Below are 21,668 nucleotides of genomic sequence, written 5' to 3'. Positions count from 1 at the left end.
GTGGAGAGGGTTTTCAAAGGAAAGCAAGCAAACTTTTAGCGCTATGCTATGACGTCGCAGCTTGACGAAAACACAGGCAGGCTCATCTAATTGTTCCTAGCAGGACAACTTTCTAATGTTGCCACCGATAGATTACGGATAGGAAGAGAATAGGCGTGGGCGAACGTAGTCTTTCCAAGTATCCGCCAGACTGCTGCTATGGACTGCTCCTGTGTTGCTGCAGTAGTAGCGTGCTTGCTTATTAAACTCATGGATTTTGCGAGGTAGGCCGGTTTCGAAATTTGTTTATGCTGAGAGCCAGTCTGAAACAATACGCACCTAAGGCAGTGCCGAACGTAAAACTCGTTTAAACAATTTAGGCTGCTATAGTATGCAATAGCCAGTCTAACGACAGGGTCCTACGTCTAAAGACAGTGGTCTCATTTGTGTATGAAGAAAAGAATCTGCTTCAATTAGAGAACTGTGCAAACTGTGTTTTCTAGGCAAATAAAAAATAACGAGTTAAGGCAGAAATCTACTCTTGTGGCTTCGTCAGGCGCATTATAGTTTGAAGAGAGGAAATATGAATTAGCAAACGTCGTCGATTATCTCCTACCCATTCTATATTGTACTGTATATTTAGTTACGGGTAGTATTAGTAAAGTGCTGTTCTTCATTATCGTGCCATCGTATCGTACGAAACAAGTACCTGTACACATCCGATTGCAATCAAAAATAGAACGTGGCAGGCACATCCAGCGGATTCGAGTGATCTGTTATATTTCGGAACGGCAGCGAGAGCGGGCGGCAGAATTGGAAAATAGCGTTGGGCCTGAGATAAGGCTCCTAGAAGAAAGATGAGGTGGAAAATGAAGGTGTTAACGAGGAGAAGACGCCGAAGCAAAATCGCAGAGCCAACTGAAAGCCAAGCAATAACGCGCACTGCAGTTTGGTCTCTTTCCTGATATAGTTTACGAGCTGGCTTCTCCCTTTTGCGTGCCTCGTTTCCGTGCCGCGGCTATAGAGCAGGAGGTAACGTGGAAACATTTACCATACGTGGTTATATTTTTCTTAATGGATGAGACGTGCTTTACCTTTGACCGTACACTTTCGGATGTTACCCGCCTCTGTCGAGGAAAAACGGTTTTTTTAGGGGTGCTAGGTCAGACGAACCACTACAGCCTTGCGGGGTACGCCACGGTAACGATCTGCAATTAAGCAATCTCTTGCCAAAATTTTTCATTGGCATGGCGTATACCAGAGATACGATTGAGCTCGCATATTGTTTACACTGATTAGGGATTGATTGGAGCACAGTCGGTCGTTTTACCGCAGTAATGTCCTAGTAGATGGTCACCGCCAAACAAATGGAGTAATAAATACGTGCACTAGAGACAGTTTACGCTGTTCTTAGACCTCTTTAGGCCCTAGATGGGTACAATAGGGCTGCGGCCGTGGCAGCAGTGACACCGTTAGCGATAGTAGTGGATTGAGACTATTGCAAGGGTCCCATCGCAGACACTCGCACGGTGGACTGCAGCTCGTAAACGCCATTGCACTATTAAATGTAACCGGTGTATATAGAAGGCCGACAACTACGGACGCCGGTCGTTCCCACGATAGCAGCAAAGTGAGTGCCTAAATGGGCAAACCGCTCCGCTTCAAAACGCACTCAACAGGCCTTTTTGTAGCTCTGTCAGCGAGAACAGTGCCGTAATAGTGTTCTAAAGGATGACGAGCGGCATTACGTGTACGAACATGTTGCTCAAATTTAGATTAAATCGAATATTTAGTATGAATACGCTAGTCTTGTAATAATGGCGCGAGCGTACTTCCGGGGCAGGCAACAACCTTTCATGGAAATGAAAACGCTATGACATCACAAACGTAACGCAATGCTGGAACTAGAAATCGCAAATGATGCACACGTTGGTCAAAAGTTCATTAAATAATAAGAGATTTAAGTTCTGAGATCCGAGTCATCAAGCGGCCACAAAAATTCCAAACAGTAACCAAAATCATTGAATACCTGTAGAAATTACATTTTACTTCACAGTCTTCCTTTTTGTCTAGAAAGTCTTCAACCTATGATACCTTCATTGGGCGATAGCAAGTAGTAAAAGTGTAACACTATGACATTTCATTTTATTGTTGCACGAACGCGACCGAGCTACCTAACACGTTAATTTTACGCGTGGTAGTTTAGAGGGGTACGTCGTTGCTTGCTAATTTTTGGGACACGTTATGGTCTAGGTTCGAGGCCGGACATAGACAAACTTTGTTTTTTGCTAGGAGCCAGCCAGCCGTCTATCTGAACGCCTAACAGCGACGCCGGACGTAGAACTCGAAACGGAGGTGCTACAAAGGTAATTAGTCTTTTTTTGCGATGTGAAGCTAAGGTATAAATGGCGGTCCAGGTTACTATCGGCCGCAACATCCACATGAGAACGCGTCCCAATGAGTAATGTGCGAAGCTGTTTGTCGACAGAGTGCCTCTCCATCGTCAGAAAAAGATATACATTTAAAGTCAGTCGTCTCGGTGATAGCAACAAGAATGCTGCTGTTTACTTATTTTTAAGGCAAGGTCAGAAGGATTCCACAATAAGGTGACTAAAAGGGTGCTCCAGGGTCTTATCTATGGAAAAGGCAAATCGCTCAGTAAACTTTAGAGAAAAGCACAAAAAATAGCTAGTCTAATATATAACTGCTAGTATTTTGTCTAGTAAGGCAACAACACTGGCTAAGCATTGGCTACCGTTGGAGACCAAGTTATTCTCACAACAGTGCCCAATTTTTCAATCCAAACGTATACGCCAGATCTATTAAGAATCGCTAGAGTCGTTCTAGGGATGGTTGATTTACACGAAATATACGCTAATGTGTAAAGTCTCACATGTTTAAGGGTGTAGGATAGCATATTTCATTAATTTCGTGGCTTTAAACAAATACAGTATTTTTTTTTTGCTATTGCTGTTACAATCCGTTCGAGTTGGCAGATAATTCAGCGCATGATGGCCCCCTCCCTGTGAGTTAGTGATTTTTTTTTTATAGGGCTGACCCATTTCACTTTCCCAGCGCTATTTTCGCATAATAGATATACATGCACATACTAGGTCGGGGAACATTCATTCCCCTTTCCTGAGCGTAAGGGACTGTAAACACAGCAAAATCTATAAGCCTGCCTGTGTTGCTTAGCGGTTCAACGCCAGCGGCGCTTCCGTCGCCACTTTGTTTCCTTTTGCTATGCCAACTTTGACTCTGTCGGCCTCTTTTAGATGGAACCATTCAGCAAGAAGCGACGATCGATACCCGGGATTAGCTGTCGTCCAGTTGTTGCTACAGTGCGTAAAAGTTAACTGATTGACAACAGACAGCGAGAAACGTAAGCAGCACAAACATAAAGGGTTATTTTCAAACGTAAATTAGAGCACACAACGAATTGACTAGATAATGTTAGCTAAGAAAAATGGCGTTACAACGACAGAACATTGAGCAAAATGACAGCTAAGAATCTCAAAAACCGTCTTTTGTCCACAGTAAGCGATGACGAGGCATCCACTGATAAAATGCGCATTAGGGTGTGACATATATATATATCTATATATAAGAAAACGAACATCGAATGCAAATGACTTGCCAGATTTATATTTATAACTTGTATCTTTAGAAGTAAAGTAACGCAGCTTTTGTTGGTGCTCAGAAAGCCAAAACAAATGTCAGTACATCACAAAGTGACAATGCATTACTTTCTGAAGGCGGCACTTGAGTAACTATGTCGGAGCTTCTACAATACGACTGGCTTTAAGCTGTGAAGTTATATCTCTGTCACCGAGAATCTTCGCTCATTTCTTGAGGTGGCTAACCCTCATGATGCAAAATAGAGTGGCTAGGTTTTAAAAGCAGCTGTATAAGAAGAGCTATAAACTCTTGTGGGTTCTAATGAAGCTTCGCTACCTCTGCCGAATTCGACCGTGTGGATATCTACCATAATGACATACTTGCTCCACGCTTGCTAATCGTCTCCTGTGCGTGTGTATATGTGCTACTGTCTACGAGCCGCTGTAGTACCGTACGGCCGTGTTAGCTTACTGATAGTTAGTGTGGAGCAAAAAGACCGCCCGAAAACTACCGGGGTCATAGTTCTGCATTCTCCGTACATGCCTCGTACAATCTTTTAAAAAGATCCGTATTCATACAGAGTTGTGCCGTTTTAAAGGATTTAGACGCGAATTTGGGTATGATGTACGTGCACACTGTGCGGTTCCATCTAAAATCTGAGAGAGATGGAAAGTCTGCACTTGGTCATGCACACCTTCTAAAAATTAAGAGTTTTAAATGCACAGAGAAGCTTATTTGATACCGATGCAGATGCCGATACCGTTTTCAGAAATAGGTTCTTGCTAGTTTTGCTGGGGTTACGTATAATAAGCAGCGAAAAACTAGTTTAGAGTTGCGGGTATAGTCAAAGAAAGTTGTAGTATCGTGTGCTCGTTATAGGGAAGGAAAAGTGGCGTCATAACGCATGATGGGTTGCTGCTTAAGATTTGGCTACTAATTTAAGGTACATCAGGAGCAGTAGCGTTAGATGGTGATCAAAGCACGTTGGATGCAACTTAAATCAGCTTCGCTTAGATTTGAAGAGGTCTTGCCGAAGTGAAAGATACACCTGGATCTAAAGGGATAGAAGGTGTTGGAGCATAGTTACATTCTGAGACGTTCCACGAATCTTCCATTGCCTCTTACATAATCTCTCGTTTTCGCGGCATAAGGAACCTATTCGATCGAGCTACGCTAAATACAGCATAGACGGCAGTAACCGTAGCAATGTAAAGGAGTTCAGTGGTCTTTTGGGAGCTTATTAAAGCAACAATGGGAATATTGGCAAACTAACTGGACGAGCAGCGGAAGCGTTGACAAAATTATTGACAGGGTATTTTGGCGTTGTAAGAAGTCGCCGCAGACCAGCAGCCAACGTGCCGTTTTGTACAGTGCGAGAGATTTCTATTTTCTGGCGTGCCAAACAGCGATGGAACGATAAAAGGGTGGGGAGATAAAGTAGCTACTTATGATAAATGAACACTTATCCTAAATGTCTCTTTACGCTGCTGAATATCATGTTAATACTAAGTATTCAATAGTGTTACTCGATAAACTTCTTCAGGGTTACAAAGTAATCTGGGAAGTGAGTTTTCAATTTTGCCATCCAATATGGTTGCGACGAAAAATTGTGAACTATTCCCTCGTTTCTGCGATATACACAGACAGAATCACTGCAATGGCACATTCTCTAATAAAAAAAAAAAAAAAACAAAGAAAAACGTCTACATTTTGTTATACATTGGAAAATATTTAGGCGTAATTTGGCATCAAAGTAAACGCTAAACGATGCACGCCTACTACGCAGCTTATTATAAGTGGATAAGATCAAGATGAAAAACACGGCCACACTTAACTCGGGACCTTGACCACTAGAGATAAATTCGAAACGAAAATGGGTTATAAGTCCCTAGCTAAAAATGGAATGGCTGCGAGCCAGCTATCTGCTTTCATATTAGAACAAATGGTCATCATCCGCGATCGTGCCGCAATTGTGCACATGAGAGTACCCGACTGCGGACGCTATTATGGATTACTACGCAGCTACAGAAATTCAGCTACGCTGGAGGGAGCCTCTAAAAGCAGATGATAACATCAAAAAAGCCATACTACAACTTGAGCGCCTCACGACAAGAGCAGTAGAAATTCAACCGGTCAAACAGTGTTATTTAGAACTTACCTCGCTACAACTAAATAAGCGTATACTGTATTGCCCTGGCTCTGCGAACAAATGAGTGAGCATATCTTTGTGCGCATGCGTCTATAGGTTTTTATTATGTTTCTTCAAGATAGGACAATAATAGTATCTGTCGTAGTACAGTAGATAGTGGGGTGTATCACAAGTTCGCCTATTGTTGAGCGTAGTGTGCGCCAAAAAGAGAAATGATAAAAAAAAAAAAGAGGCTGTTGCTTGGTACCTATTGCAGACTACGAGGAAACACTAGGTGCCTTGGTAGCATTTGCGTAGCATTTGAACATATTCCTCGAACAGCGGTCCTTCAGCCTATGTACCTTAAGGTGAAGGCTATTCCTAATAGGGAAAAGAAAAGAAGCAAACACTGTTTCAAAAGAGATGAGTAGTGTTCACTGGCCACGACACTAACCCTCACCCCATCTTTGCCCCAAAGGAGAAGATAAGCAGTGTGTGTTGTTCTCTTAAGGTTATGAACGTTGTTACTGCTTTGTCGTTGAGGCTAATCTGTAGCACTGTGGCCCCTTGTTTTCTCCAGTTCCGTTGAATTTCTTCACCTGCTCTACCTCTGTTTCTTCCCCTTGATGTCATTGATCCATTAGGCTCGCTTCTCGCTGAATTTACTCATCCGGTTTCTGGAACTCGTCCATCTTTGATAATAACCCGTTCTGCGAACGTTGAATTTGCCGGATAAATGTCAATATCGCCATCGATCTTCGTACCACAGATATCCGAAAGGAAAAGCCTTTCTAGACGCTTTTCTGAAGAAAAGTCTCAATTACCTTAAATAAAAGGTATTTTAGACAAACAAAGACAAAAAGAACCATTAACGGACATTTTAGCGATGAGTAGGTTTAGATGCGAAGAGCAGGATCACTCGCCTATATCAGTAGGACGAGACAACATGATAGCACTGATGAAAAAAGTCCTGTCAAAGGTTCACGAAAGGCGCAAGGTCACTCGCTACCATTAAGCGTTTTTTTTTTTTTAGTAAAAAACAGCCTTCAACCTACTCCGTGCTGAGAAAAAGCCTGTGCATGTGTGTTGTGTGACTGTGCGTATCTATGTATGCAAGGGTGTGCGTGAAAGTAGCCGATCAACTAACTAACCTAAAGCCGCAACTGCAATGGGCCAAGGAGCAATATCCCCGTCCGCCAGCCGTCTGGTTATCGGCTGTCATCTGTTGTCCTCCTGATAGATACAGGCCGGTCAGTCCAAAGAATTGAACTTCCTTTCTTTCCGTCGCTTTTTCTTCGAATGCCACTGTTGCTGAAGCTGAACCGGCTACTACGGCTTGCGGTGTTGGTGCTATCTTTTCCAACACCGTTGCTGTTATGGTTGCTGCCGTTAGGCTGGAATAGGCAGGATAATTATTCAGGTGGCTCTCCAACTGCCATCTCAGCCAACTAGCCATCTGAATTTTACCCGCCCGGTCCGATTCCTTCTTTAGATCCAGTAGCCGCTGTTTACCACTGTATATATTGTTAAGGCTTATTGCGAGTGGACGTGATGGTACACTCACGAGCCTGATTAAAGCAGAAGATCTGGCCTTTCGTCGTCTAATCTTACAAATACTGTTGCCTCAGATGTTATATAATATCGTCGTCTGCTTCCAAAATCTGCATCGGGATTCTACCGTAACCGCTGCTATTAGGCTGACCTACAACAGTTTCAACGCAACTGTGTAGGGCTAGTACGGCCTTCTGCTGTAACGATATTAGTACTGTTATTACTGCATCTGCCATACACTACTGACCTTTCTCGTTGTCGTGTGTCCTATTTCTTCCTATAGTTATTTCCCGAGGAGATAATGTGTGCCAGCTCACTCTACCAGGACAAAATCAGTTCTTGTTGAAATGATCTAGGCAAGAATGAGTGAAAAAGCTTTGCTTCCATCCAACAAATTTTTTTTGGCGATGAGCGTTTATGCCTGGGTTGAATACTCTAGCTTGGGTTGGACTGGTCTGGGCGACTGGTGGGTTGGATTGTTGTGTTTATGCAAGGTTACGTTGCTGTTTTCGTAACCGTCAACATACAGCACCGCTGCCCGTAGAAACCAGACTCGCATTCGCAAGACGCCGTGTATCGCCGACTAGTCGACGGTACATATAGCCTCGCGTTAGCTTTTGTTGGCTTGGTTGTTCGGTTGGGGCGGCAATAATAGACAGACCCCCTCGGTGTCAACGGTGGCATTCCCTAAAGGGGTTAAAAGTGTGTTTTGAGGACAGTCATCGTGTCCCTCTTACGTTTTGTTGTCCATTGCTTCGCTTGTCCTGTGGCGGCACATCCGGCCTGCTTGCGACAGGACTGTCCTGCTACTTACTCGACCAGAATCGTTGGCATTACAACGAACTGCTTCATCTGTCGATTGTGGAGCGTCTCTAAAGAGCACGAGAAGTGAAATAGGCAAAAACTAAAAAAGGAGAGCAAATAAAGCATTTTAGAGTCGTTTACTGCTGCCGTCGTTACTGCTGCAACTGATTATCGCATCGTAATAATGCAGCAGTCATAGTTGCTGCCATGATTCTAATAATAATAATGCTCAAAGTTACCTTCTTTACTAATGAAAGCAAATTACGAATAAATTAAGAATATTTTAGCAATTCGAACAATGGTAATAATTAGTAATACAAAAAATAAATATGACGGAACTTACAATTAATCATGAAAATATATTTCCCGTGCCTCTAGGTTCGGTCCGTTCTTATATAGGTATTCCGCAGTGTGATATATTGTCGAATCTTTCTAGTAATTTAATCATATAAGAGTCTGCCAGAAAGTGGTAGTCAGATGTAGGTTATGGATGTAGATCAGTTGTATTTGAGGGGCCGCTCGACGGGCAAACTTCGCAAAACATGTATAACTTTCGAAACGACAAAGCGTTTTGTTGGGGGCTAATATAAAGTACGGGGTTTACTACTAATGGTATCGATCAAAAATAAGAGAATGGTAATTGACGTCGATTTAATAACTTGGTTCTAATGGAGATCAGAATCAAAGCTCTAGAGTAACTGTAAAATCGAGATATTTCACCGAGGTTAACTCATATCAATGAACTGGTATCCATAAGGCTGTCTATAAGAATGCATCGCTACTGTTTTTTTGCAGAGACAATTAATTGTACTCTTAGTGACAACAGATCCTGTGCAGACAACTGTGCATACACAATAGCCACCGTGTGCTGCTATGATGAAAAATTGTCACCATCTTAGAATCTGTGCAGCTTGAAAAAATCGACATAGCTTACACGGAATTCCGGTTTGGAAAACATTAATTATATACTAACTAGTAGAGAACCGAAACAAAGCTTTTGGGGTACCCAACAGACATACTCGCCCATGCCATGAATTTTAACATTAAAAAAATCATTCGATTCGACTTCCACTTAAAAAGGTTCAGTAAGCTTCTAAATCGTAATTAACTCAGTGAAAAAAACAAGTCCAAGTTGTAGTGATTTTGGTGTGACGCTCGATCTTGGATTATAGCAGAAAGCTCTGTTGCCGTTGATTTATCCGTGGCGAACCCATATTGGTTAGCATTAAAAGGCTATTTCAGTATTAAACAGGCTCTGGACCTTTGAGTTACTAACGGGTAACCACTGAAGACCTGACTTAGATTAGTCTAACTTAATGTTGCTTTCCCACCTTCTCTTACAAACTTGCCTACTAAAGGAAATCCGTGGGTTTGTGGAACGACAGATGATTTCTTGACTCAGGCTTTATACGTGTCGCAATCAATCATATTGTTTGACCATATGGGTAATTTTTTGACAGTAACGGAACTAGTCACATGACTATGATGCTAACGTATTACATCCTATAGTATAATAAACACGGCCCGTGATTAGTGCAGTATACATGTAGAAATTATTTGTGCCGGACTATGGGATGTTGTAAAAAAGAAATCTGCATTGGTTTTCAACAAAGACATTATTGCAATCAGTTACGGCAACGCAGTGCTGAAGCAATGTGTTTCCTGTTGGGTCAATGCATGATTTTTCGAAATTCGTCTTATGAATGGTACCGAAAGCACCGAAGATAAAAAGTATGAGTAAACAAATAATTCTCTACAAACTGAATCGAAGATAGATGGAAGCGCGTATTTATTCAGAAATTTGCTCGGCTTTTACTAATCGAAATCCGCCTTGGGTAGAGTCTCCGTAGAGATGTTTCGGAAACTTGTTTCCTGTTTGAACCCTTGCACTGTATGAACCTTCCCATTAAATTGTTCTCGCGAGCTGTTTTCTCTTTCCCTTTTTTTTTCTTTCTTGAAAGAGAGAAAAAAAGCTTCCTGCTTTTTTTCTCTCTTTCAAAAGACAAGAGCGTTGAATTTTAGCACGAAACGATGTTTTTGTCCCCAAACTCATTCTTGGGTGACCCTCATTATGAAGCTAATTAAGTGTTAATTTTGTAAGGGTCCTGGATGGACGTCCTGTAGATAGCCGAGGATTTAATGAGATTGCCTAATAAATTTCGTATAATACTACATAGTCGAAATGTTTCAACCCGCTAAATAGCTGCAGACAATTTAGCCGTGTAAAAAAGTAACTGGCAACAAATGCGGCGCTGTGCTTGTTGCTTAAGCTAAAGTCGTTATTCTTTGTGGTTGCGTATATGAGCGACACTGTAGAAAACATATGGATTTTTTCTAATAGAGATTTTTTAGGGCGCCGTTAAACGCAGCGAAACATAGAAGATGCTGTTGCTTTAATGAAGAGAAAAGAGTATATAGCAGTTCGGTTTGGGTGTTATTCTACTCTGTAACAAAATTCATTCGTTGTGGTTGTTATTTGCCGCAAATTGTAGGTAACTGGTTTTTATGAGAGCACATGCTCTCGTTACGTTTTTCTCGATTATATAGCAAGACCCTATTTTACTGATGAAACGACAGGTAAGACTACCTTCTAGATTTCCTAGTTTTCTGGCGTTTCTCAGAATATCCACACACTCATATATCTATTTTTAATATAGTTTATCATTTGGGACCATGCTGAACTATGGATAGCTGCACTAAATTACCTGTATTTTTGATAGTACGTAACTACGTGAGTGAAGGGCAGAACTATTCAGATATATTTTTATTTTCTGTTAACAAATAAACTAATTCTACGAGGGTATGTTGTAGTAGGAAAGAAAAGGAGGATAAGGCGGCGGTAATTTAATTAAGAAACCATTTTCATGTTAGTGAAGAACTGTCGCCAGCGCTATCCGGAAACTTTAGTCGAAAATACCGGAACTCTTTAATGTTGCAATACCAAATGGTCACGTTTTCTTCAAAATAACCAAATTCATATATTCTTCTGTTGTTTCTCGTATGCCTCTTCCTCGACGAAATATCGTATGACCTGCCTTTTCTTCTAGATTTCAGATTCCAGTGGGTAGTCCATCGGAACGAAAAAAGATGCCATAAGAATTCTAGCGGTGAAGCAATTGCGGAGCCGGCCTAGTTTTGGATCAGCTGGCAAGCTAGCTCGAGGTCCTGCTGAAAGAAACAACAGAATGATTCAATATTTCAACCATATTTGTTTTTTTTTCTCGAGAAGTTGCATAAGTAATGCGCTGCAGACGTTCACTGGTTGTCAGGTATACTCCAAAAGATAGTGTGCTTAAAGCATATGAATACGAAGGCTCAGATAGTTCACAGTGTTAATTCGAAACCTGCAGTCGGCTGAGTTAGTGAAGTACTGTCCACTCCCTTCCTGCCTTAGGACACGCATAGGACCTCGTCAACGTCTTCTACATTCTACCTTCTTTTCTTCCGCATGATACCGCTGACGAAAGCCGAGCTGATGACCCATAATTTCTCTAACATTTAATATATATATACACATTTAAAATGTCTTTCAGGACATCTTTCTAACAGGACATCTTTGGCCGCCGCCCAGTGTGGGCTAAATTTTAAAGTGTCCCATTCTTTGTTGCACGACGGAAAATCCCATCCTTAGTCTTGTCTTCTTCCCAAAACTATTAGGACACACATAGCTATCATATATTTGTTTTTAAATCTGATTGATTAGGATTTGGGTAATATGATAACGTGAGTTTCTTTATGGCCGGTCTTACCATGTAGTGACGCTCGGTGCCAGGATGCGTGTTCCTATCCTTGATCGGACCCGAGAAACACTGTGAGGGGTATCCCTTATACGCATATTACTGACAGGTACTGCTCTTTGTGCGGAGACAAAAGTCCGTATGTTTCCATCGATGTCAGGAACAGCGTAGAGTGCAACAAATTTATTCTACTATCCTCAGTAGGCATTTTGCACTTTTATATGGCTTTTCTGTCCTGAACACTGGTCTCGCAAGATTCAGAGTTTTTCCCTGCTGCATATTTTACATTCTCCTTGAGTCCCGTGAAGAGCATTACGATGAAATAACCTAAATTTTCTCTTGATTTTGGTGGAGCCCTCGTCCAACTACAGATTTCCTCCTTGACACACTGGCGGTTGCATATGTGGAGTTACCGTTTTCTGGTGCAATTTCGAGAAAACACTTTTCGATTCAGGCTAGTTAAAGTTTATCTACCTCGAAAAACGTTCCCTTCTCGGGCAGTGACCAGCAGCGCTGGATCGTCGATGTCAATAGACATTTTGTTCAGCTATCTCCGGTAGGGCTGGTATGTGAAAAGCGTCATTGTGGACGAAATTCCACGCAATACCGATTCTCGAGGTGCACCTACGAAGATGTCCCGCCTGTTGTAGACCGAATTGAACACTTCGTACGAGGAGTGTAAAAAGCAGAGAAATTTGTGTGACACGCTTTCATGATGACACTAGTTTCTCTATTGAAGATATTTGCCGCGTCGAAAAAATTCAGGAGCACAAATTCTTCTTTTTCAATGCGTTTTATGCAGAATATCTTTGATAACTGCGAAAATAGGCTTTCCTTTGCCAAAAGCGCATAAAGCTTCGAACAAAGCTTGTCTGTCTTCGATTTCTGTTCTGAAACATTGATGATTACATTTTCCATGACTTTTGTTGTAGTGCTCAGGGCGATAAGGCCATTAGTCTGCCTTTTGCTACGAGTGTCAGGCGGCCTTTTTCCACGCGTCGGAAAACCGGCCGTCTTTAAAGAATTAACGCATGAGGTCCCTGATGGTCCAGGCCACCCTCTTATTAACACCTTCGTGGTACCAAGTGGGACTCGAACAGAGCTCGGTGTCCTCCCTGATACCAGCTGTAGTTTCATCCATTTGATACATTACACATTGACCTCCGCAATGTCATCTTTATTCCCTAAAATCAGTTTCCTCGGCAATCGCCTGCGAAGGAAATTTTGAATTTCCTTTTCGACTTGTAGCCTTTGAATTGAGGTCCCCAGTAAAAATAACTTTCGTAGCTTTTCTCCATATTATATTTCGCATTACCTTCTCTAGAAAACTCTCGAGATCTATTTGGTAAGGGGGAGTAGCTATATACCATCGAAAGCTCATCGAAATGGATTAATACCGATAGATATAGACATCTATCCGTGTTAGTCCATTTCCAGTCCCAATGCCTCCAATCGCCAATTTCCGATTATGCCCTGTCCGCCATGCTATTCTTGCTCACTAATATCGGCATTTTTTCTGGTTCCCTCTATGCCCTCTCTCTGTATCTTTTGGTAAGTTTGCTGCTGCTGAATATTTCTTAAAAGGAAAAAGAGGCTTATTTCCCTTTTTTTTCCCCTCTTTTTATATTTTACGGTATACTACTAGATTTAAAGCATCTCTTTTTACCTAGCTTGTCGTCAATGGTGTTTTATACGTAGCGTCTGATCATTTGACGATTGAAGCGGGAAAGGAACTTTATTTAATAATCTTCAGGGTCGCATCTAGAGTTTCCCAGCGGTACTCGCCTTGTTTTAAAGTTTTAGCAGCTAAGAGCAGCAATGGCGGGAGAGCATATTCTAGTCGTGAGATATTCTATACGGAGCTTTATGAACAATGAGAGACCCGACCTTCACCTGTACGACAATCTTGATCGTACTCGAGCCCAGAAATGGGCCTACGTCGCGTAAGACCATTGTCTAGGTTTTTCGAGATAGGGCCCATCTTCGACTTTGTCAATCGTTTTATAACGACTAAGAGCGCGGCGTTCTGTTTTGTGGACTTTCTTCGATTTTTTTCTTCCGCGAAAAGAGCTCCATGCCCAAAACATAGGTCCAACAATTTAACTCTAATATTTGTGGGCTTTCTGGATTTTTGGCTTTCAAGTCTCGAAGTTTCAAATCTCCCTTTTTTGTTTCTGGCAAACTCTTGTTTCAGAACGAGTCAGCATGTGTTGATGTCGTTTTACTGATACTTATTATTATACAGTTAGTAAAACTGTTCAAAAAAATTTTAAATAAAAAAATTTGGAAGTAGTTTGGACTTTAAATTGAAACTGTGTGGGGAACGGCATAAGGATTACATTCAATAAACGCATTCGTAAGGATATTTCTCATTGGCATGGCACAAGGGATTCCATCCAAATACCTACTTATTTAAAAACAATCGTGTCCCAATTTCTCCCGAATATCGTGTGAAGGAATAGATTGGGCCATTCAGGTTTTTTGCAGCAGATTATCCGTATTAGAATAAGGTATGCTAATTTTGTTTTCTGTGTGTTCCTCTTTTACCACGATGTATATGTACTCTTAAATCAATAACATAACCACTGATAAACATGGACGGAGGTTGAGACACTAGAACTAGAAAAGTTGTATCTGTCGATAGGTGCGTAATCGTTACCTGTTATAAAGTTACCTGTTATCGATCAGAATCAAGACAAATAATCCTCTCGACTTTTCCAATGTAACTATTTCATCAGATCCACGACCGTCTATACTCTATTATTCCTCTATCAAAAAATTCCAACGATTATCGAATTGTACATTCAAACCCAGTGAACTACCAGTGAACTACTACTAGAACCATCGACTCTCGGTCTATTTAAGGTGTCCTGTAGAAGAAAATTAGGAAAAAAAGTAAAGATCGAATTGTCGATTATTGTTGCGTCCTGTTTTAGAACAAACGTATATGTTACAAATTATTAAAATGAATGGCAGAGCATGCACTGTACTTACGATCGAACGTGTTATGATTCAAGCTGGCCGGATGTCACTGAGACGGATCTGCAGAATTTTCTTAGTATAAAAACAGGCGTGCAAATGGCGTGACGTTTCCTTGTTCAGCCATTAGTCTCAGGAGCAAAGATTAGCCTGTTAACTACTCTAACAGGATCCGTTTCCTTACCTCATGTTCTATATCGACACTTCGTAACCGTAGTCTGTTCCCTGGAGCGATCCCTTTCCCAGGAATATACGCTCAGACTAAACTAAGTGCTACAATGGCGGTTGCCATATTGCCTATTGCAATCGTCCCGGCCTCGTCAGCTTCCTCCGTTCCTATCTTATTAATACCACCATACCCCTGACGCGTCCAAAGAGAACAATCGCAGAGGAAGGCTAACGAGGGCAAACAGGCCGCTGCCGTAGGTGGGTTGAAACATGTCCTATTCCTTTCCACCCCTCGGAGGGCCAGATTTTGTTCGAATTGATTCCGTGTCCTTCACACGGGCGTCTATTTTTACAATCAGCAACAGCAGTAGCTACTGCACTGTAGAGTCTGGCTGAACCCCACCTGCAAAGGCCAGATACTGATCTCAGCTGTCGTCTGGATACTTGCAGAATCGGTAGCTTTCCCACGCTCAACCAACGTCTTTTCCCAAATCCACTGTGTTGTTCGACTATTCGCTCGCTGGACATCGCAAAGCTACCAATGCGTCGCGTCCCTGTAACCATCATATCGTTGTTATCCGACTACTGCTGCTGTCGTTTCCCTTCCCGTTTCAGGTGCTGCCAGCAGCATCACTAGCCTTTCTTCCCTCTCACTTCTTCCTGTTTCCCCCTTGCTTTGTTGTTTTTCGGACGTTGTGGAGAACTGCTGCGGATAGTACTTAATGGGACAGGGTCAAGGTGGGCTGAAAATGTTCGGGGGGACATACAAGGAGGCAAAACAAGGAGGGGACGAAGGCAGGTAAACGGAATGTCAGCGAAGATCTTTCGAACAACAAAACAAGCGAAAGTAAGAAAAGAACGCCAGGCTTGCAATCTGTAGCAATAACTAATTATTCTCACTCAACAATCACCGTACATAACAGAAGCACTGAAGTAAAATGAGTAAATAACTACTATTTTGGGAAAACTCATAATATTTTTTACAATGTTGATTTATACCTCTTATATAATATTTATTTTGACGATTTTGAACTTGTGCAAATGATGAAATACCACCGAGTAGCAAATAGCCTTTCAGATAGGGTGGGAAATAAATATTTCTATTGTCCAGTGTCATATTATTGATAGCTCTGGCGCCCACCGATACGGAAATCCCAATTTACGACATGCAGCCTTTTTTTGATAAATTTATAGATTTGCAGTAAAAAAAAATAGCTTACGTGGCCTGTCTAGTCCTAGAAATCTTTTAGCAAAAATAAACACACCAATACAAATAAAAGTTCTTTAATGGGAGTTCATATTAGCGTATTTGAGGAAGCTATTTAGCAATTTACGTTCCAAAACCTCTAGCAGATACCTGCTAATGCTATACGAAGATGTTTTTACAAAACGACAAAATTTTTTAGATAAAGAGTAGTGACAAATGTTGTGACAAAGAGATCGTCAAATTGTTGTGAATCATAATCAATAAATGTTTACTTTGAAATGAATTAAAGGCTGATTGTAAAATTTTAGGTATCCTCTACTGCCGAAAAGAATGAAGTATCGCAAGGAAATTATATTATCGAACACGAATGCACTCCAGCCAATGAAAGTACGAAGTTAGCTAATTATAAGTTGTTCTCCGGTCCACAGTAAAATGTTTGAATATTGACCATCAGTAGTAATAGATTCTCAATGTATAGCCGTTGCGATTATTTTTGCATCAGAGCTTATTTGTGGTCAAGGCGGAACGATGTTTTTGAGGATACTTCTCCCTAGCAACTATTCTAGTTGCTAGATCTATTCGATATATTCTAAGTTACTAGTTGCCAACATACGATAAGAACACATTGCGCAATAAAAGTAAGATAAGGTAGCGGCATGTCAGTATACGAATTTCTCTATATTTTGTGCTATTTTTCTTTTTAATTGGAAAAGGTTTCTCTACTTTTCCAGGGTTCTGGAGCAGTGCTCAAGGCGTTTGTGTATATTTTAAGATGAACTACGGCTCTTAACGCACTAAGGGTTCACAGATCTTTAGGACGCGTTGCTGATCTCAGTAGGTACAATACGGTGACGACTTATTAATTAAAAACAAGATATTTTTTTGGAACAACATCTTACTACAGCAACCAATGGAGTAAATTATTAAATTGCACATTTTACACAATTTTTCATAGTTTATAATTATAGGCTTCGCCTATAAACTACGACACGTCCTTCTGTACCGAGGAGATTCATTGGTATTATTTGTGACATACTAAGTTCATCTTTGGATAGTCGCAAACTAATCCAAGTGAATCAAGAAAATATTTATCTTAGAATGCAACGTTATTTTGCATATATATAATATATATATATATATATATTATCTATATGCAAAATATTACAACTATTATCATTCATCTACCTATTTTCGAATTTTGTGAAGGGCTAGCATTGGGCTTATTTGACTATGGTTCAATGTAAACTCTTGTACTCCTCAAAAAGATTCTTCAGACGTGGGTTTGTTGATAGTGCAGGTCAAATCATGATAGAGCTAAATCGCAGTAGAAAAAAGCAACTCCAAATACATAAGTGTACTTAGATAAACTGATACTATGAATACTACCTCTCTTGTCAACTTTGCTGACCAGGGTATCCAATACGTTTGTATAACGAGTATAAATATTAACGACGCAATATGTACAACGTCCGAACTTGTTGTTCCTCCGGAAGTTATTTCTAACACAGCTTCTAAACGAGAATAAGTCTTTCAACGAAATTTTTCGCATCTGCCAGAAGCCCTCCTTGACTGGATATAACCGTTATTTATTCGGCTCGTACGTTTGATTCGGAGTAACGTCGTGTATTAATCATTTTCAAAATATGCCTTCTTTAACCCACAGATAGTAACCGTACGTAAAGCGATATTGCAAAGTATACAAAAAAACCAACGTAGTTAAATTTGGGCAGCTAACAAATTAAACATCCCAAAAATGCAAGTGCTCAAAACTTCGACCAAATACAAACCTACGTAAAGACGGGGGAATTCTCAAAGAGACCAGCCCTTGGACCTTATTTAGACGACCCTATTGGCGATTGATATTTTGCTATTCAACAGAGCTTTTAGCTTCTGTATAAAACACCCACATCTATCAAAAATAGTGTTTTGGTCATTTTTGTCGAGCTTTTAACTTTAAATTCTATTGAGTATCAACTACTTTGTCTCTTAGAAATCTTGCCTCGCGTAAAGCACACTGGATATTTGCTTAAAACGACGCACCGTTCTTGCAGAAAGAACTGGTCCTTTTTCTGGTATTAAAAATGATTAACAGGCCGACGATTAGCCACAATATTAGAAAAACTTATAAGCCACAAACAGCATTTCCGCGGATACGTATACGCATCTTTAGACGTCTGTACACGTTGACTAAGGAGGGATCGGCTTTCTTTTCTCCTGCGTACGTGTCTATATAGTTAGCACTACGCTACTAAATATTATCGACTCCAAGGGTCAAGGGCGCAGACATGACAGCTATGAAGTCCACTTTGATTGGGCCAACATTAACTCTATGGTGCAGGTTCTGAGGTATATATAATGTAAAATAGATCTATAACAACATCTTATCCCATCTTTCACGAAAGCAACTGGGACCTAACACTAGAATAATATGAATGATATTTATATTAATTCCAATAAAAAATATCCAATTTGGACCCGATGTACCAAAGGTCGTCTCTCTCTCTGGTATAATTTAAGCTTTCCAACCTTCTCTGATATGGGCTGTGCTTTTTAGCGAACGAAACCTGTAATATGTTGGATTCGATATATGATTTATGGAAACATTCAAAAATAATTATTAGGTACACGAAACAGTATCGCTCGTTCCAGATGGGTCTTGTAGGCGTCTTCAAACTACAATGCACCATTATCTGCATCGTCCTACCCCACTAATAAAAGCTAGCAATCGACGTGCACCATGTTCTTTAAAACTACTGCTTAATACGTTGTGGAAGCTTGCGTAAGACCTTCTTATAAGGTGATTGAGAACAGGTGGCATCCCCGCCACAAAAGATTTGCCATGCCGCGAAATTTCCAAGGTTACAGGTTGGACATTTTAGCATAACGTAAGCAAATTTATCCAAAAACAAAAATTAAAAAAATAACGATTTCGTGTCGCAAACAAAACGCATAAGTATTGTGCTCAGTTAGTTTTGAACACGACAAAACAATTTTCTCAGTAAGGTCTCTACGAGCTCCTCCGTATAATGTAAAAGTTAGTCAAAATTAGCAATAACAAACGCCTGAGTCCGATTTGTGCTGGGAAACACCTTTCTCATATGCGGTGGACATGTTCCATTGGTTCACGTCATATTTTATTCGCGGGTAGTTCAATAAGGACAACGTCGTTCGCATGCAAAATCCACTTTCGGCACTACCCTACTCATGATATCCTTTCAGAGCTTACGGAGCCACACACCCGTTTCTATACGACTATAAGCACCGTCGTTGTCGACATTCTACTTCCGATATATCGGTACCTTTCCGTATTAAATGTTTTTCGTGACATGGAGAAGACCGTAACACTCGACCGGGCCAAATATCTAAGTATCCTGTGAAACTAATAATATGGCATGTACGTAAGTTCAATCCCACGAAACAATCAGCTCGGACCAGTTAAGTTGCAATTCGCATATACACACAATTTGACCATTAGCCTTTACCGTAACCAGTATGTAGAGCGTACGTGAATACGCGTTTCTGAGGCCTGTGTCGTGTGTACAAATCCTTAAGGCGTTTCGTAAACGAACAAATTATTCCTTTGAATCTATAAAACTAAGAGTATATTTTATGGATAATTTAGCCGGTATTGATGATTATTCTTTTGCTTAGGAGTCTCTAAAAGGATCTGCTTTTTTCTACGCCACCGAGTGTTTTGACCCAGGAATTAACCGTGTAGAGCAAATGATTTTTTCTCGCTCGTCGAACGGCTCTTCGAACGAGTTCATCGTTTTCTCATTTTCCTCTGTTTGACATAGGTTAAGGAAAAACAAAATCGATGCAAAGAAACTTTACTGCTGCAGGAATCCAGCGGAGAACCAGCTCGTCAGCATGACGCCAAACACGGCCCTCTCTCACACAGCATTGTGAAGGCGACGGGTAGACGTACCATATGGGACAAAGGATTTCGCTAGAAGGAAGTTTAATCTCAAATCCGGTGATGGATCGAATGGAGAAAGGAACCATTTGGTTCGAAAAAGCCGCACCGTCGGCCACCGTCGTTACGGACACATACACGAACAGCTGCGGACGAAAGTGGCTCGATTAAAGCCAATAGGGAGACGAGAGTGTACATGTAGATATACTGTTATATGTTCTTCAAAAATCTTACCTTAAACTAATACAACGAAACGTCATTGGCGCTATATAATCCGATCGTATCTCTAGACTCCTGTATTCATGACCGTCAACCAACTGGAGTGCCTTTTCGAGTCGTTAAGTTATTCTAATTCATCACGCATGTTTGTCAGCACTTTAATACACTACAACACTGCGACCTCAATTGAAACATTTACCTCAGCAGAGCAGAAACAGCCTGACAGGTTCTTATTGAAAATACGTACTACGGTCGCTTATCTCTAGCATGCATGCGAGTTTATAGGACATATTTCCTACAGCGCTCCTATTCGCAAGACGATCGCTGTACTATACGAAACATGGATTTTATGCCAAAAATCGAAATTATGCCAAAGAACGCAGTCATCAGAATTGCGGATCCTGATCACCATAATACTGAGCAGCATTTAAAAACAAGTTCGGACATTTTCACTTCTAAGCATTGCTAGGCGACTTCATTTTCCTTTCGCCTTTACCTTTATGGTAGTAATACATTTATTGAACAGTTAGAAACTGTATATTCTACGCAAAGGGTACAATCAACATCGAACTAGATTTGAAACTAGAACATCTGACAACTAGAAATAATGCGGACAAGATTCCCGAATTGTTCGATCCGAAATTACAGTTAGAAGACGTCTTTAAGACAGCGCTTTTTCTTCCGTATACACTGACTCGTAAAATCCTTGCGTATAGAGTAGGCTTACTAAATAAGGGGTTGACATAAACCTTACGTCTCATTTCCTTGTCCTAGGCGTACCACTATAACAATATTTTGGAATCTTAGAAATGAATACAATCAGCCTTTGAACCTGTCTAAACCGCAGTATTTTTTGAGTAACCGAAGGCCTTTTAAAAAAAACCCTAATTTTATTTCAATGTACTCAGTTCAAAATGGAATATTAGATGGTCCTGAATAGTGTCACTAGCTTTATTAATACATCATCTGATTAAAAGTGTCGTTCGTAAGTTAAAACTTACTATAATGCGTGATAAATATGTTTTTCATTGCCAAGACAACCTAAAATAAAATCATTAGGTTGCCTCTCAACTTCCGAGCCAAAGAACTAGATCTAATTCAAATTGACCCACAGCCAGACTGTTCACAACTTAAGGGAACGACATTTACTTAAAAATATATTGTATATAAGACCATTGACTTCCTGGGAAATTCAGAAGTCTTCCTTATGAGTTAAGTATATGTATGATATTATTCATAGGTGTATTCGATATATGAGAAAAGAAGACGTTTTTCAAAGGTTTAATGGCTTGAAGGTGTTAAAGGTTTAATCGAACTATCACAGTCTCCTGATATCAGTACTTCAGATGCACCGAATGTATG

The 21,668-nt window shown here is 40.7% G+C and overlaps 1 long non-coding RNA gene across 11 annotated transcripts; it reads left to right on the top strand.

Moving 5' to 3' along the window:
* Nucleotides 1–128: 128 nt before the first annotated feature.
* On the top strand, nucleotides 129–21,147 carry LOC147754683 (uncharacterized). 11 transcript variants are annotated; one of them, XR_015317486.1, is made up of 6 exons: nucleotides 1,067–3,361; nucleotides 11,128–15,222; nucleotides 15,415–15,811; nucleotides 16,903–17,005; nucleotides 19,391–19,565; nucleotides 19,969–21,147. It is a non-coding gene; the product is annotated as an uncharacterized LOC147754683 (long non-coding RNA). The 11 variants fall into 11 exon arrangements; XR_015317482.1 differs by lacking the exons at nucleotides 1,067–3,361; nucleotides 11,128–15,222 and adding an exon at nucleotides 16,480–16,558 and having other exon boundaries at nucleotides 15,679–15,811; XR_015317483.1 differs by lacking the exons at nucleotides 1,067–3,361; nucleotides 11,128–15,222 and adding an exon at nucleotides 16,480–16,558 and having other exon boundaries at nucleotides 15,679–15,811; nucleotides 16,903–17,009.
* Nucleotides 21,148–21,668: the final 521 nt, after the last annotated feature.

The sequence above is a fragment of the Varroa destructor genome, unplaced genomic scaffold, assembly GCF_002443255.2.
Source record: "Varroa destructor unplaced genomic scaffold, Vdes_3.0 BEIS01000007.1, whole genome shotgun sequence".
Taxonomy (NCBI): domain Eukaryota; kingdom Metazoa; phylum Arthropoda; class Arachnida; order Mesostigmata; family Varroidae; genus Varroa; species Varroa destructor.
The sequence above is the reverse complement of the archived record's forward strand: the minus strand, read 5'-3'. Positions and strand labels throughout refer to the sequence as shown.